This window comes from Scyliorhinus torazame, chromosome 31, assembly GCF_047496885.1.
Source record: "Scyliorhinus torazame isolate Kashiwa2021f chromosome 31, sScyTor2.1, whole genome shotgun sequence".
In the NCBI taxonomy this organism is placed as follows: Eukaryota; Metazoa; Chordata; class Chondrichthyes; order Carcharhiniformes; family Scyliorhinidae; genus Scyliorhinus; species Scyliorhinus torazame.
In genome coordinates this window covers 26,683,625-26,698,952 of record NC_092737.1, presented here as the reverse complement: position 1 = coordinate 26,698,952, position 15,328 = coordinate 26,683,625, and the positions used below count along the sequence as shown (strand labels likewise).

At 51.5% G+C, this 15,328-nt stretch overlaps 20 non-coding genes across 20 annotated transcripts; all 20 read left to right on the top strand.

Moving 5' to 3' along the window:
* Positions 1-631: 631 nt before the first annotated feature.
* Positions 632-703, top strand: trnaq-cug (transfer RNA glutamine (anticodon CUG)). The gene has a single exon. It is a non-coding gene; the product is annotated as a tRNA-Gln (tRNA).
* Positions 704-987: 284 nt separating this feature from the next.
* trnaq-uug (transfer RNA glutamine (anticodon UUG)) lies at positions 988-1,059 on the top strand. Its single transcript has one exon. It is a non-coding gene; the product is annotated as a tRNA-Gln (tRNA).
* A 978-nt stretch (positions 1,060-2,037) lies between these two features.
* On the top strand, positions 2,038-2,109 carry trnaq-cug (transfer RNA glutamine (anticodon CUG)). The gene has a single exon. It is a non-coding gene; the product is annotated as a tRNA-Gln (tRNA).
* A 284-nt stretch (positions 2,110-2,393) lies between these two features.
* On the top strand, positions 2,394-2,465 carry trnaq-uug (transfer RNA glutamine (anticodon UUG)). Its single transcript has one exon. It is a non-coding gene; the product is annotated as a tRNA-Gln (tRNA).
* A 978-nt stretch (positions 2,466-3,443) lies between these two features.
* Positions 3,444-3,515, top strand: trnaq-cug (transfer RNA glutamine (anticodon CUG)). The gene has a single exon. It is a non-coding gene; the product is annotated as a tRNA-Gln (tRNA).
* A 284-nt stretch (positions 3,516-3,799) lies between these two features.
* trnaq-uug (transfer RNA glutamine (anticodon UUG)) lies at positions 3,800-3,871 on the top strand. Its single transcript has one exon. It is a non-coding gene; the product is annotated as a tRNA-Gln (tRNA).
* A 978-nt stretch (positions 3,872-4,849) lies between these two features.
* trnaq-cug (transfer RNA glutamine (anticodon CUG)) lies at positions 4,850-4,921 on the top strand. The gene has a single exon. It is a non-coding gene; the product is annotated as a tRNA-Gln (tRNA).
* Positions 4,922-5,205: 284 nt separating this feature from the next.
* Positions 5,206-5,277, top strand: trnaq-uug (transfer RNA glutamine (anticodon UUG)). Its single transcript has one exon. It is a non-coding gene; the product is annotated as a tRNA-Gln (tRNA).
* Positions 5,278-6,254: 977 nt separating this feature from the next.
* Positions 6,255-6,326, top strand: trnaq-cug (transfer RNA glutamine (anticodon CUG)). Its single transcript has one exon. It is a non-coding gene; the product is annotated as a tRNA-Gln (tRNA).
* A 284-nt stretch (positions 6,327-6,610) lies between these two features.
* Positions 6,611-6,682, top strand: trnaq-uug (transfer RNA glutamine (anticodon UUG)). The gene has a single exon. It is a non-coding gene; the product is annotated as a tRNA-Gln (tRNA).
* A 978-nt stretch (positions 6,683-7,660) lies between these two features.
* trnaq-cug (transfer RNA glutamine (anticodon CUG)) lies at positions 7,661-7,732 on the top strand. Its single transcript has one exon. It is a non-coding gene; the product is annotated as a tRNA-Gln (tRNA).
* Positions 7,733-8,016: 284 nt separating this feature from the next.
* Positions 8,017-8,088, top strand: trnaq-uug (transfer RNA glutamine (anticodon UUG)). The gene has a single exon. It is a non-coding gene; the product is annotated as a tRNA-Gln (tRNA).
* Positions 8,089-9,066: 978 nt separating this feature from the next.
* Positions 9,067-9,138, top strand: trnaq-cug (transfer RNA glutamine (anticodon CUG)). Its single transcript has one exon. It is a non-coding gene; the product is annotated as a tRNA-Gln (tRNA).
* Positions 9,139-9,422: 284 nt separating this feature from the next.
* trnaq-uug (transfer RNA glutamine (anticodon UUG)) lies at positions 9,423-9,494 on the top strand. The gene has a single exon. It is a non-coding gene; the product is annotated as a tRNA-Gln (tRNA).
* Positions 9,495-10,472: 978 nt separating this feature from the next.
* On the top strand, positions 10,473-10,544 carry trnaq-cug (transfer RNA glutamine (anticodon CUG)). Its single transcript has one exon. It is a non-coding gene; the product is annotated as a tRNA-Gln (tRNA).
* Positions 10,545-10,828: 284 nt separating this feature from the next.
* Positions 10,829-10,900, top strand: trnaq-uug (transfer RNA glutamine (anticodon UUG)). The gene has a single exon. It is a non-coding gene; the product is annotated as a tRNA-Gln (tRNA).
* Positions 10,901-11,878: 978 nt separating this feature from the next.
* On the top strand, positions 11,879-11,950 carry trnaq-uug (transfer RNA glutamine (anticodon UUG)). The gene has a single exon. It is a non-coding gene; the product is annotated as a tRNA-Gln (tRNA).
* A 978-nt stretch (positions 11,951-12,928) lies between these two features.
* trnaq-cug (transfer RNA glutamine (anticodon CUG)) lies at positions 12,929-13,000 on the top strand. The gene has a single exon. It is a non-coding gene; the product is annotated as a tRNA-Gln (tRNA).
* Positions 13,001-13,978: 978 nt separating this feature from the next.
* On the top strand, positions 13,979-14,050 carry trnaq-cug (transfer RNA glutamine (anticodon CUG)). Its single transcript has one exon. It is a non-coding gene; the product is annotated as a tRNA-Gln (tRNA).
* Positions 14,051-15,028: 978 nt separating this feature from the next.
* Positions 15,029-15,100, top strand: trnaq-cug (transfer RNA glutamine (anticodon CUG)). Its single transcript has one exon. It is a non-coding gene; the product is annotated as a tRNA-Gln (tRNA).
* The last annotated feature ends 228 nt before the right edge of the window (positions 15,101-15,328 follow it).

The following is a 15,328-nucleotide window of genomic DNA, read 5'->3' as shown; positions in this document are numbered from 1 at the left end:
CGAGGCAGCATTGCAATATTCGGGGGAAACAGCTTCAACGCTGCTGGGAGCGGCAGCTTGTCTGCACCGCTTTCATTTGCACAGCAGCCAAACCTAGTCGGAGGCTGAGTGACAGAGGTGGAGTTACGCTTGAGGTAATAATCCAGCCAAGGCTGAACGTCGGAGATTAAATTTTCAAGTGCTTGCCATTCTGCTCATGGGAAAGATGTGCGCGCATTCTCGAGGGTCAGTCAGCCACACACATTGTGCAATTTGCAGTACGGCAGCACCTCACAAACTATCTTGCTTGCCCATTGCTCCCATTCGCTGCAGCCACTGTGAAACTTTTGCGAGCAGTATTCTCGCTGGCTCTCACAGCTGAGCCTGACACGATTCAGCGACACTGCTCTGAGCCCTCAGCAAAACGGGACACTGACCCCTGTGAAACGTGATGACTTGTCCCAATATCCCCTGCTGTGGCTTGGGGGGTGAAAAGATTGGGTGTCATCTTTGAGGGAGGTTTCCTGTCACACCTTTGCAGAACAATGTTTGCACATCATCAGATTCTGTTGTCGCACACGCTATTCTTGCACATTTAACGAAAGAGGTAATCTTGTTTGAGTGACAATTTGCAGGCAGTTCCTATGACTGGGGTTCCATGGTGTAATGGTGAGCACTCTGGACTCTGAATCCAGTGATCCGAGTTCAAATCTCGGTGGAACCTTTCCTCTTGCCAAAGCCAATGATTAGTGTGTGTGAGCGAGAGAGCACTTCTTTTACATTTGCCACCAGGAGCAAATTGATTGGATCATTTCTCAGCCGCCGCAACGGCCACTGCAATTCGCATTGCTCAGCCTCTGTAGCCGGCTGCCTGCACAAGCAGCATTTTGCCATCCTGCGGGCAACTACTATTTGTGTGCAGTCAGAGAACCTTTGCGCAAGTAAGCTGGTGTGTGTGCGTGCCTGTGTGTGGACAAAAGACTGCTTCCTCAGAGGCAGAGTCCAGTCGGTTCCATGGTGTAACGGTGAGCACTCTGGACTTTGAATCCAGCGATCCGAGTTCAAATCTCGGTGGAGCCAGTACTCTGTTTGTCCCACTTCTTGTTCAATTCGGGGACAGCTGAGTAAAAGACCCCAATGCAGGCGGGGCTCCTGGCCGCAGGCCTTTTCTGCCTTCCAGCTTGCTGTCTTCTTGAGCGATCGTCCGCTCGGGTTGATGCGGTAACACCAGCCGGGACATTTGCTGCGTGGTCGCTGTCATTTCCTGCGCGGCGCAGTGGGTGCATGTGAACTTGCCACTCTGCCCAAAACTCAGCAGGTGTTGCACACATCACTTCAATCGTCTTCTTCAACACGACCACTTTTAACTTTTCCTTCTATGCCAAGCGTCGTGCGTGAATCCCTTTGCAATGTTTGTACACTGATGCCGAGGCAGCATTGCAATATTCGGGGGAAACAGCTTCAACGCTGCTGGGAGCGGCAGCTTGTCTGCACCGCTTTCATTTGCACAGCAGCCAAACCTAGTCGGAGGCTGAGTGACAGAGGTGGAGTTACGCTTGAGGTAATAATCCAGCCAAGGCTGAACGTCGGAGATTAAATTTTCAAGTGCTTGCCATTCTGCTCATGGGAAAGATGTGCGCGCATTCTCGAGGGTCAGTCAGCCACACACATTGTGCAATTTGCAGTACGGCAGCACCTCACAAACTATCTTGCTTGCCCATTGCTCCCATTCGCTGCAGCCACTGTGAAACTTTTGCGAGCAGTATTCTCGCTGGCTCTCACAGCTGAGCCTGACACGATTCAGCGACACTGCTCTGAGCCCTCAGCAAAACGGGACACTGACCCCTGTGAAACGTGATGACTTGTCCCAATATCCCCCGCTGTGGCTTGGGGGGTGAAAAGATTGGGTGTCATCTTTGAGGGAGGTTTCCTGTCACACCTTTGCAGAACAATGTTTGCACATCATCAGATTCTGTTGTCGCACACGCTATTCTTGCACATTTAACGAAAGAGGTAATCTTGTTTGAGTGACAATTTGCAGCTAGGGGCTATGACTGGGGTTCCATGGTGTAATGGTGAGCACTCTGGACTCTGAATCCAGTGATCCGAGTTCAAATCTCGGTGGAACCTTTCCTCTTGCCAAAGCCAATGATTAGTGTGTGTGAGCGAGAGAGCACTTCTTTTACATTTGCCACCAGGAGCAAATTGATTGGATCATTTCTCAGCCGCCGCAACGGCCACTGCAATTCGCATTGCTCAGCCTCTGTAGCCGGCTGCCTGCACAAGCAGCATTTTGCCATCCTGCGGGCAACTACTATTTGTGTGCAGTCAGAGAACCTTTGCGCAAGTAAGCTGGTGTGTGTGCGTGCCTGTGTGTGGACAAAAGACTGCTTCCTCAGAGGCAGAGTCCAGTCGGTTCCATGGTGTAACGGTGAGCACTCTGGACTTTGAATCCAGCGATCCGAGTTCAAATCTCGGTGGAGCCAGTACTCTGTTTGTCCTACTTCTTGTTCAATTCGGGGACAGCTGAGTAAAAGACCCCAATGCAGGCGGGGCTCCTGGCCGCAGGCCTTTTCTGCCTTCCAGCTTGCTGTCTTCTTGAGCGATCGTCCGCTCGGGTTGATGCGGTAACACCAGCCGGGACATTTGCTGCGTGGTCGCTGTCATTTCCTGCGTGGCGCAGTGGGTGCATGTGAACTTGCCACTCTGCCCAAAACTCAGCAGGTGTTGCACACATCACTTCAATCGTCTTCTTCAACACGACCACTTTTAACTTTTCCTTCTATGCCAAGCGTCGTGCGTGAATCCCTTTGCAATGTTTGTACACTGATGCCGAGGCAGCATTGCAATATTCGGGGGAAACAGCTTCAACGCTGCTGGGAGCGGCAGCTTGTCTGCACCGCTTTCATTTGCACAGCAGCCAAACCTAGTCGGAGGCTGAGTGACAGAGGTGGAGTTACGCTTGAGGTAATAATCCAGCCAAGGCTGAACGTCGGAGATTAAATTTTCAAGTGCTTGCCGTTCTGCTCATGGGAAAGATGTGCGCGCATTCTCAAGGGTCAGTCAGCCACACACATTGTGCAATTTGCAGTACGGCAGCACCTCACAAACTATCTTGCTTGCCCATTGCTCCCATTCGCTGCAGCCACTGTGAAACTTTTGCGAGCAGTATTCTCGCTGGCTCTCACAGCTGAGCCTGACACGATTCAGCGACACTGCTCTGAGCCCTCAGCAAAACGGGACACTGACCCCTGTGAAACGTGATGACTTGTCCCAATATCCCCCGCTGTGGCTTGGGGGGTGAAAAGATTGGGTGTCATCTTTGAGGGAGGTTTCCTGTCACACCTTTGCAGAACAATGTTTGCACATCATCAGATTCTGTTGTCGCACACGCTATTCTTGCACATTTAACGAAAGAGGTAATCTTGTTTGAGTGACAATTTGCAGCTAGGGGCTATGACTGGGGTTCCATGGTGTAATGGTGAGCACTCTGGACTCTGAATCCAGTGATCCGAGTTCAAATCTCGGTGGAACCTTTCCTCTTGCCAAAGCCAATGATTAGTGTGTGTGAGCGAGAGAGCACTTCTTTTACATTTGCCACCAGGACCAAATTGATTGGATCATTTCTCAGCCGCCGCAACGGCCACTGCAATTCGCATTGCTCAGCCTCTGTAGCCGGCTGCCTGCACAAGCAGCATTTTGCCATCCTGCGGGCAACTACTATTTGTGTGCAGTCAGAGAACCTTTGCGCAAGTAAGCTGGTGTGTGTGCGTGCCTGTGTGTGGACAAAAGACTGCTTCCTCAGAGGCAGAGTCCAGTCGGTTCCATGGTGTAACGGTGAGCACTCTGGACTTTGAATCCAGCGATCCGAGTTCAAATCTCGGTGGAGCCAGTACTCTGTTTGTCCTACTTCTTGTTCAATTCGGGGACAGCTGAGTAAAAGACCCCAATGCAGGCGGGGCTCCTGGCCGCAGGCCTTTTCTGCCTTCCAGCTTGCTGTCTTCTTGAGCGATCGTCCGCTCGGGTTGATGCGGTAACACCAGCCGCGACATTTGCTGCGTGGTTGCTGTCATTTCCTGCGTGGCGCAGTGGGTGCATGTGAACTTGCCACTCTGCCCAAAACTCAGCAGGTGTTGCACACATCACTTCAATCGTCTTCTTCAACACGACCACTTTTAACTTTTCCTTCTATGCCAAGCGTCGTGCGTGAATCCCTTTGCAATGTTTGTACACTGATGCCGAGGCAGCATTGCAATATTCGGGGGAAACAGCTTCAACGCTGCTGGGAGCGGCAGCTTGTCTGCACCGCTTTCATTTGCACAGCAGCCAAACCTAGTCGGAGGCTGAGTGACAGAGGTGGAGTTACGCTTGAGGTAATAATCCAGCCAAGGCTGAACGTCGGAGATTAAATTTTCAAGTGCTTGCCGTTCTGCTCATGGGAAAGATGTGCGCGCATTCTCAAGGGTCAGTCAGCCACACACATTGTGCAATTTGCAGTACGGCAGCACCTCACAAACTATCTTGCTTGCCCATTGCTCCCATTCGCTGCAGCCACTGTGAAACTTTTGCGAGCAGTATTCTCGCTGGCTCTCACAGCTGAGCCTGACACGATTCAGCGACACTGCTCTGAGCCCTCAGCAAAACGGGACACTGACCCCTGTGAAACGTGATGACTTGTCCCAATATCCCCCGCTGTGGCTTGGGGGGTGAAAAGATTGGGTGTCATCTTTGAGGGAGGTTTCCTGTCACACCTTTGCAGAACAATGTTTGCACATCATCAGATTCTGTTGTCGCACACGCTATTCTTGCACATTTAACGAAAGAGGTAATCTTGTTTGAGTGACAATTTGCAGGCAGTTCCTATGACTGGGGTTCCATGGTGTAATGGTGAGCACTCTGGACTCTGAATCCAGTGATTCGAGTTCAAATCTCGGTGGAACCTTTCCTCTTGCCAAAGCCAATGATTAGTGTGTGTGAGCGAGAGAGCACTTCTTTTACATTTGCCACCAGGAGCAAATTGATTGGATCATTTCTCAGCCGCCGCAACGGCCACTGCAATTCGCATTGCTCAGCCTCTGTAGCCGGCTGCCTGCACAAGCAGCATTTTGCCATCCTGCGGGCAACTACTATTCGTGTGCAGTCAGAGAACCTTTGCGCAAGTAAGCTGGTGTGTGTGCGTGCCTGTGTGTGGACAAAAGACTGCTTCCTCAGAGGCAGAGTCCAGTCGGTTCCATGGTGTAACGGTGAGCACTCTGGACTTTGAATCCAGCGATCCGAGTTCAAATCTCGGTGGAGCCAGTACTCTGTTTGTCCTACTTCTTGTTCAATTCGGGGACAGCTGAGTAAAAGACCCCAATGCAGGCGGGGCTCCTGGCCGCAGGCCTTTTCTGCCTTCCAGCTTGCTGTCTTCTTGAGCGATCGTCCGCTCGGGTTGATGCGGTAACACCAGCCGGGACATTTGCTGCGTGGTCGCTGTCATTTCCTGCGCGGCGCAGTGGGTGCATGTGAACTTGCCACTCTGCCCAAAACTCAGCAGGTGTTGCACACATCACTTCAATCGTCTTCTTCAACACGACCACTTTTAACTTTTCCTTCTATGCCAAGCGTCGTGCGTGAATCCCTTTGCAATGTTTGTACACTGATGCCGAGGCAGCATTGCAATATTCGGGGGAAACAGCTTCAACGCTGCTGGGAGCGGCAGCTTGTCTGCACCGCTTTCATTTGCACAGCAGCCAAACCTAGTCGGAGGCTGAGTGACAGAGGTGGAGTTACGCTTGAGGTAATAATCCAGCCAAGGCTGAACGTCGGAGATTAAATTTTCAAGTGCTTGCCGTTCTGCTCATGGGAAAGATGTGCGCGCATTCTCGAGGGTCAGTCAGCCACACACATTGTGCAATTTGCAGTACGGCAGCACCTCACAAACTATCTTGCTTGCCCATTGCTCCCATTCGCTGCAGCCACTGTGAAACTTTTGCGAGCAGTATTCTCGCTGGCTCTCACAGCTGAGCCTGACACGATTCAGCGACACTGCTCTGAGCCCTCAGCAAAACGGGACACTGACCCCTGTGAAACGTGATGACTTGTCCAATATCCCCCGCTGTGGCTTGGGGGGTGAAAAGATTGGGTGTCATCTTTGAGGGAGGTTTCCTGTCACACCTTTGCAGAACAATGTTTGCACATCATCAGATTCTGTTGTCGCACACGCTATTCTTGCACATTTAACGAAAGAGGTAATCTTGTTTGAGTGACAATTTGCAGGCAGTTCCTATGACTGGGGTTCCATGGTGTAATGGTGAGCACTCTGGACTCTGAATCCAGTGATCCGAGTTCAAATCTCGGTGGAACCTTTCCTCTTGCCAAAGCCAATGATTAGTGTGTGTGAGCGAGAGAGCACTTCTTTTACATTTGCCACCAGGAGCAAATTGATTGGATCATTTCTCAGCCGCCGCAACGGCCACTGCAATTCGCATTGCTCAGCCTCTGTAGCCGGCTGCCTGCACAAGCAGCATTTTGCCATCCTGCGGGCAACTACTATTTGTGTGCAGTCAGAGAACCTTTGCGCAAGTAAGCTGGTGTGTGTGCGTGCCTGTGTGTGGACAAAAGACTGCTTCCTCAGAGGCAGAGTCCAGTCGGTTCCATGGTGTAACGGTGAGCACTCTGGACTTTGAATCCAGCGATCCGAGTTCAAATCTCGGTGGAGCCAGTACTCTGTTTGTCCCACTTCTTGTTCAATTCGGGGACAGCTGAGTAAAAGACCCCAATGCAGGCGGGGCTCCTGGCCGCAGGCCTTTTCTGCCTTCCAGCTTGCTGTCTTCTTGAGCGATCGTCCGCTCGGGTTGATGCGGTAACACCAGCCGGGACATTTGCTGCGTGGTCGCTGTCATTTCCTGCGCGGCGCAGTGGGTGCATGTGAACTTGCCACTCTGCCCAAAACTCAGCAGGTGTTGCACACATCACTTCAATCGTCTTCTTCAACACGACCACTTTTAACTTTTCCTTCTATGCCAAGCGTCGTGCGTGAATCCCTTTGCAATGTTTGTACACTGATGCCGAGGCAGCATTGCAATATTCGGGGGAAACAGCTTCAACGCTGCTGGGAGCGGCAGCTTGTCTGCACCGCTTTCATTTGCACAGCAGCCAAACCTAGTCGGAGGCTGAGTGACAGAGGTGGAGTTACGCTTGAGGTAATAATCCAGCCAAGGCTGAACGTCGGAGATTAAATTTTCAAGTGCTTGCCATTCTGCTCATGGGAAAGATGTGCGCGCATTCTCGAGGGTCAGTCAGCCACACACATTGTGCAATTTGCAGTACGGCAGCACCTCACAAACTATCTTGCTTGCCCATTGCTCCCATTCGCTGCAGCCACTGTGAAACTTTTGCGAGCAGTATTCTCGCTGGCTCTCACAGCTGAGCCTGACACGATTCAGCGACACTGCTCTGAGCCCTCAGCAAAACGGGACACTGACCCCTGTGAAACGTGATGACTTGTCCCAATATCCCCCGCTGTGGCTTGGGGGGTGAAAAGATTGGGTGTCATCTTTGAGGGAGGTTTCCTGTCACACCTTTGCAGAACAATGTTTGCACATCATCAGATTCTGTTGTCGCACACGCTATTCTTGCACATTTAACGAAAGAGGTAATCTTGTTTGAGTGACAATTTGCAGCTAGGGGCTATGACTGGGGTTCCATGGTGTAATGGTGAGCACTCTGGACTCTGAATCCAGTGATCCGAGTTCAAATCTCGGTGGAACCTTTCCTCTTGCCAAAGCCAATGATTAGTGTGTGTGAGCGAGAGAGCACTTCTTTTACATTTGCCACCAGGAGCAAATTGATTGGATCATTTCTCAGCCGCCGCAACGGCCACTGCAATTCGCATTGCTCAGCCTCTGTAGCCGGCTGCCTGCACAAGCAGCATTTTGCCATCCTGCGGGCAACTACTATTTGTGTGCAGTCAGAGAACCTTTGCGCAAGTAAGCTGGTGTGTGTGCGTGCCTGTGTGTGGACAAAAGACTGCTTCCTCAGAGGCAGAGTCCAGTCGGTTCCATGGTGTAACGGTGAGCACTCTGGACTTTGAATCCAGCGATCCGAGTTCAAATCTCGGTGGAGCCAGTACTCTGTTTGTCCCACTTCTTGTTCAATTCGGGGACAGCTGAGTAAAAGACCCCAATGCAGGCGGGGCTCCTGGCCGCAGGCCTTTTCTGCATTCCAGCTTGCTGTCTTCTTGAGCGATCGTCCGCTCGGGTTGATGCGGTAACACCAGCCGGGACATTTGCTGCGTGGTCGCTGTCATTTCCTGCGCGGCGCAGTGGGTGCATGTGAACTTGCCACTCTGCCCAAAACTCAGCAGGTGTTGCACACATCACTTCAATCGTCTTCTTCAACACGACCACTTTTAACTTTTCCTTCTATGCCAAGCGTCGTGCGTGAATCCCTTTGCAATGTTTGTACACTGATGCCGAGGCAGCATTGCAATATTCGGGGGAAACAGCTTCAACGCTGCTGGGAGCGGCAGCTTGTCTGCACCGCTTTCATTTGCACAGCAGCCAAACCTAGTCGGAGGCTGAGTGACAGAGGTGGAGTTACGCTTGAGGTAATAATCCAGCCAAGGCTGAACGTCGGAGATTAAATTTTCAAGTGCTTGCCATTATGCTCATGGGAAAGATGTGCGCGCATTCTCGAGGGTCAGTCAGCCACACACATTGTGCAATTTGCAGTACGGCAGCACCTCACAAACTATCTTGCTTGCCCATTGCTCCCATTCGCTGCAGCCACTGTGAAACTTTTGCGAGCAGTATTCTCGCTGGCTCTCACAGCTGAGCCTGACACGATTCAGCGACACTGCTCTGAGCCCTCAGCAAAACGGGACACTGACCCCTGTGAAACGTGATGACTTGTCCCAATATCCCCCGCTGTGGCTTGGGGGGTGAAAAGATTGGGTGTCATCTTTGAGGGAGGTTTCCTGTCACACCTTTGCAGAACAATGTTTGCACATCATCAGATTCTGTTGTCGCACACGCTATTCTTGCACATTTAACGAAAGAGGTAATCTTGTTTGAGTGACAATTTGCAGACAGTCCCTATGACTGGGGTTCCATGGTGTAATGGTGAGCACTCTGGACTCTGAATCCAGTGATCCGAGTTCAAATCTCGGTGGAACCTTTCCTCTTGCCAAAGCCAATGATTAGTGTGTGTGAGCGAGAGAGCACTTCTTTTACATTTGCCACCAGGAGCAAATTGATTGGATCATTTCTCAGCCGCCGCAACGGCCACTGCAATTCGCATTGCTCAGCCTCTGTAGCCGGCTGCCTGCACAAGCAGCATTTTGCCATCCTGCGGGCAACTACTATTCGTGTGCAGTCAGAGAACCTTTGCGCAAGTAAGCTGGTGTGTGTGCGTGCCTGTGTGTGGACAAAAGACTGCTTCCTCAGAGGCAGAGTCCAGTCGGTTCCATGGTGTAACGGTGAGCACTCTGGACTTTGAATCCAGCGATCCGAGTTCAAATCTCGGTGGAGCCAGTACTCTGTTTGTCCCACTTCTTGTTCAATTCGGGGACAGCTGAGTAAAAGACCCCAATGCAGGCGGGGCTCCTGGCCGCAGGCCTTTTCTGCCTTCCAGCTTGCTGTCTTCTTGAGCGATCGTCCGCTCGGGTTGATGCGGTAACACCAGCCGGGACATTTGCTGCGTGGTCGCTGTCATTTCCTGCGCGGCGCAGTGGGTGCATGTGAACTTGCCACTCTGCCCAAAACTCAGCAGGTGTTGCACACATCACTTCAATCGTCTTCTTCAACACGACCACTTTTAACTTTTCCTTCTATGCCAAGCGTCGTGCGTGAATCCCTTTGCAATGTTTGTACATTGATGCCGAGGCAGCATTGCAATATTCGGGGGAAACAGCTTCAACGCTGCTGGGAGCGGCAGCTTGTCTGCACCGCTTTCATTTGCACAGCAGCCAAACCTAGTCGGAGGCTGAGTGACAGAGGTGGAGTTACGCTTGAGGTAATAATCCAGCCAAGGCTGAACGTCGGAGATTAAATTTTCAAGTGCTTGCCATTCTGCTCATGGGAAAGATGTGCGCGCATTCTCGAGGGTCAGTCAGCGACACACATTGTGCAATTTGCAGTACGGCAGCACCTCACAAACTATCTTGCTTGCCCATTGCTCCCATTCGCTGCAGCCACTGTGAAACTTTTGCGAGCAGTATTCTCGCTGGCTCTCACAGCTGAGCCTGACACGATTCAGCGACACTGCTCTGAGCCCTCAGCAAAACGGGACACTGACCCCTGTGAAACGTGATGACTTGTCCCAATATCCCCCGCTGTGGCTTGGGGGGTGAAAAGATTGGGTGTCATCTTTGAGGGAGGTTTCCTGTCACACCTTTGCAGAACAATGTTTGCACATCATCAGATTCTGTTGTCGCACACGCTATTCTTGCACATTTAACGAAAGAGGTAATCTTGTTTGAGTGACAATTTGCAGACAGTCCCTATGACTGGGGTTCCATGGTGTAATGGTGAGCACTCTGGACTCTGAATCCAGTGATCCGAGTTCAAATCTCGGTGGAACCTTTCCTCTTGCCAAAGCCAATGATTAGTGTGTGTGAGCGAGAGAGCACTTCTTTTACATTTGCCACCAGGAGCAAATTGATTGGATCATTTCTCAGCCGCCGCAACGGCCACTGCAATTCGCATTGCTCAGCCTCTGTAGCCGGCTGCCTGCACAAGCAGCATTTTGCCATCCTGCGGGCAACTACTATTTGTGTGCAGTCAGAGAACCTTTGCGCAAGTAAGCTGGTGTGTGTGCGTGCCTGTGTGTGGACAAAAGACTGCTTCCTCAGAGGCAGAGTACAGTCGGTTCCATGGTGTAACGGTGAGCACTCTGGACTTTGAATCCAGCGATCCGAGTTCAAATCTCGGTGGAGCCAGTACTCTGTTTGTCCCACTTCTTGTTCAATTCGGGGACAGCTGAGTAAAAGACCCCAATGCAGGCGGGGCTCCTGGCCGCAGGCCTTTTCTGCCTTCCAGCTTGCTGTCTTCTTGAGCGATCGTCCGCTCGGGTTGATGCGGTAACACCAGCCGGGACATTTGCTGCGTGGTCGCTGTCATTTCCTGCGCGGCGCAGTGGGTGCATGTGAACTTGCCACTCTGCCCAAAACTCAGCAGGTGTTGCACACATCACTTCAATCGTCTTCTTCAACACGACCACTTTTAACTTTTCCTTCTATGCCAAGCGTCGTGCGTGAATCCCTTTGCAATGTTTGTACACTGATGCCGAGGCAGCATTGCAATATTCGGGGGAAACAGCTTCAACGCTGCTGGGAGCGGCAGCTTGTCTGCACCGCTTTCATTTGCACAGCAGCCAAACCTAGTCGGAGGCTGAGTGACAGAGGTGGAGTTACGCTTGAGGTAATAATCCAGCCAAGGCTGAACGTCGGAGATTAAATTTTCAAGTGCTTGCCATTCTGCTCATGGGAAAGATGTGCGCGCATTCTCGAGGGTCAGTCAGCCACACACATTGTGCAATTTGCAGTACGGCAGCACCTCACAAACTATCTTGCTTGCCCATTGCTCCCATTCGCTGCAGCCACTGTGAAACTTTTGCGAGCAGTATTCTCGCTGGCTCTCACAGCTGAGCCTGACACGATTCAGCGACACTGCTCTGAGCCCTCAGCAAAACGGGACACTGACCCCTGTGAAACGTGATGACTTGTCCCAATATCCCCCGCTGTGGCTTGGGGGGTGAAAAGATTGGGTGTCATCTTTGAGGGAGGTTTCCTGTCACACCTTTGCAGAACAATGTTTGCACATCATCAGATTCTGTTGTCGCACACGCTATTCTTGCACATTTAACGAAAGAGGTAATCTTGTTTGAGTGACAATTTGCAGACAGTCCCTATGACTGGGGTTCCATGGTGTAATGGTGAGCACTCTGGACTTTGAATCCAGCGATCCGAGTTCAAATCTCGGTGGAGCCAGTACTCTGTTTGTCCCACTTCTTGTTCAATTCGGGGACAGCTGAGTAAAAGACCCCAATGCAGGCGGGGCTCCTGGCCGCAGGCCTTTTCTGCCTTCCAGCTTGCTGTCTTCTTGAGCGATCGTCCGCTCGGGTTGATGCGGTAACACCAGCCGGGACATTTGCTGCGTGGTCGCTGTCATTTCCTGCGCGGCGCAGTGGGTGCATGTGAACTTGCCACTCTGCCCAAAACTCAGCAGGTGTTGCACACATCACTTCAATCGTCTTCTTCAACACGACCACTTTTAACTTTTCCTTCTATGCCAAGCGTCGTGCGTGAATCCTTTTGCAATGTTTGTACACTGATGCCGAGGCAGCATTGCAATATTCGGGGGAAACAGCTTCAACGCTGCTGGGAGCGGCAGCTTGTCTGCACCGCTTTCATTTGCACAGCAGCCAAACCTAGTCGGAGGCTGAGTGACAGAGGTGGAGTTACGCTTGAGGTAATAATCCAGCCAAGGCTGAACGTCGGAGATTAAATTTTCAAGTGCTTGCCATTCTGCTCATGGGAAAGATGTGCGCGCATTCTCGAGGGTCAGTCAGCCACACACATTGTGCAATTTGCAGTACGGCAGCACCTCACAAACTATCTTGCTTGCCCATTGCTCCCATTCGCTGCAGCCACTGTGAAACTTTTGCGAGCAGTATTCTCGCTGGCTCTCACAGCTGAGCCTGACACGATTCAGCGACACTGCTCTGAGCCCTCAGCAAAACGGGACACTGACCCCTGTGAAACGTGATGACTTGTCCCAATATCCCCCGCTGTGGCTTGGGGGGTGAAAAGATTGGGTGTCATCTTTGAGGGAGGTTTCCTGTCACACCTTTGCAGAACAATGTTTGCACATCATCAGATTCTGTTGTCGCACACGCTATTCTTGCACATTTAACGAAAGAGGTAATCTTGTTTGAGTGACAATTTGCAGACAGTCCCTATGACTGGGGTTCCATGGTGTAATGGTGAGCACTCTGGACTCTGAATCCAGTGATCCGAGTTCAAATCTCAGTGGAGCCAGTACTCTGTTTGTCCCACTTCTTGTTCAATTCGGGGACAGCTGAGTAAAAGACCCCAATGCAGGCGGGGCTCCTGGCCGCAGGCCTTTTCTGCCTTCCAGCTTGCTGTCTTCTTGAGCGATCGTCCGCTCGGGTTGATGCGGTAACACCAGCCGGGACATTTGCTGCGTGGTCGCTGTCATTTCCTGCGCGGCGCAGTGGGTGCATGTGAACTTGCCACTCTGCCCAAAACTCAGCAGGTGTTGCACACATCACTTCAATCGTCTTCTTCAACACAACCACTTTTAACTTTTCCTTCTATGCCAAGCGTCGTGCGTGAATCCCTTTGCAATGTTTGTACACTGATGCCGAGGCAGCATTGCAATATTCGGGGGAAACAGCTTCAACGCTGCTGGGAGCGGCAGCTTGTCTGCACCGCTTTCATTTGCACAGCAGCCAAACCTAGTCGGAGGCTGAGTGACAGAGGTGGAGTTACGCTTGAGGTAATAATCCAGCCAAGGCTGAACGTCGGATATTAAATTTTCAAGTGCTTGCCATTCTGCTCATGGGAAAGATGTGCGCGCATTCTCGAGGGTCAGTCAGCCACACACATTGTGCAATTTGCAGTACGGCAGCACCTCACAAACTATCTTGCTTGCCCATTGCTCCCATTCGCTGCAGCCACTGTGAAACTTTTGCGAGCAGTATTCTCGCTGGCTCTCACAGCTGAGCCTGACACGATTCAGCGACACTGCTCTGAGCCCTCAGCAAAACGGGACACTGACCCCTGTGAAACGTGATGACTTGTCCCAATATCCCCCGCTGTGGCTTGGGAGGTGAAAAGATTGGGTGTCATCTTTGAGGGAGGTTTCCTGTCACACCTTTGCAGAACAATGTTTGCACATCATCAGATTCTGTTGTCGCACACGCTATTCTTGCACATTTAACGAAAGAGGTAATCTTGTTTGAGTGACAATTTGCAGACAGTCCCTATGACTGGGGTTCCATGGTGTAATGGTGAGCACTCTGGACTCTGAATCCAGTGATCCGAGTTCAAATCTCGGTGGAGCCAGTACTCTGTTTGTCCCACTGCTTGTTCAATTCGGGGACAGCTGAGTAAAAGACCCCAATGCAGGCGGGGCTCCTGGCCGCAGGCCTTTTCTGCCTTCCAGCTTGCTGTCTTCTTGAGCGATCGTCCGCTCGGGTTGATGCGGTAACACCAGCCGGGACATTTGCTGCGTGGTCGCTGTCATTTCCTGCGCGGCGCAGTGTGTGCATGTGAACTTGCCACTCTGCCCAAAACTCAGCAGGTGTTGCACACATCACTTCAATCGTCTTCTTCAACACGACCACTTTTAAGTTTTCCTTCTATGCCAAGCGTCGTGCGTGAATCCCTTTGCAATGTTTGTACACTGATGCCGAGGCAGCATTGCAATATTCGGGGGAAACAGCTTCAACGCTGCTGGGAGCGGCAGCTTGTCTGCACCGCTTTCATTTGCACAGCAGCCAAACCTAGTCGGAGGCTGAGTGACAGAGGTGGAGTTACGCTTGAGGTAATAATCCAGCCAAGGCTGAACGTCGGAGATTAAATTTTCAAGTGCTTGCCATTCTGCTCATGGGAAAGATGTGCGCGCATTCTCGAGGGTCAGTCAGCCACACACATTGTGCAATTTGCAGTACGGCAGCACCTCACAAACTATCTTGCTTGCCCATTGCTCCCATTCGCTGCAGCCACTGTGAAACTTTTGCGAGCAGTATTCTCGCTGGCTCTCACAGCTGAGCCTGACACGATTCAGCGACACTGCTCTGAGCCCTCAGCAAAACGGGACACTGACCCCTGTGAAACGTGATGACTTGTCCCAATATCCCCCGCTGTGGCTTGGGGGGTGAAAAGATTGGGTGTCATCTTTGAGGGAGGTTTCCTGTCACACCTTTGCAGAACAATGTTTGCACATCATCAGATTCTGTTGTCGCACACGCTATTCTTGCACATTTAACGAAAGAGGTAATCTTGTTTGAGTGACAATTTGCAGCTAGGGGCTATGACTGGGGTTCCATGGTGTAATGGTGAGCACTCTGGACTCTGAATCCAGTGATCCGAGTTCAAATCTCGGTGGAACCTTTCCTCTTGCCAAAGCCAATGATTAGTGTGTGTGAGCGAGAGAGCACTTCTTTTACATTTGCCACCAGGAGCAAATTGATTGGATCATTTCTCAGCCGCCGCAACGGCCACTGCAATTCGCATTGCTCAGCCTCTGTAGCCGGCTGCCTGCACAAGCAGCATTTTGCCATCCTGCGGGCAACTACTATTTGTGTGCAGTCAGAGAACCTTTGCGCAAGTAAGCTGGTG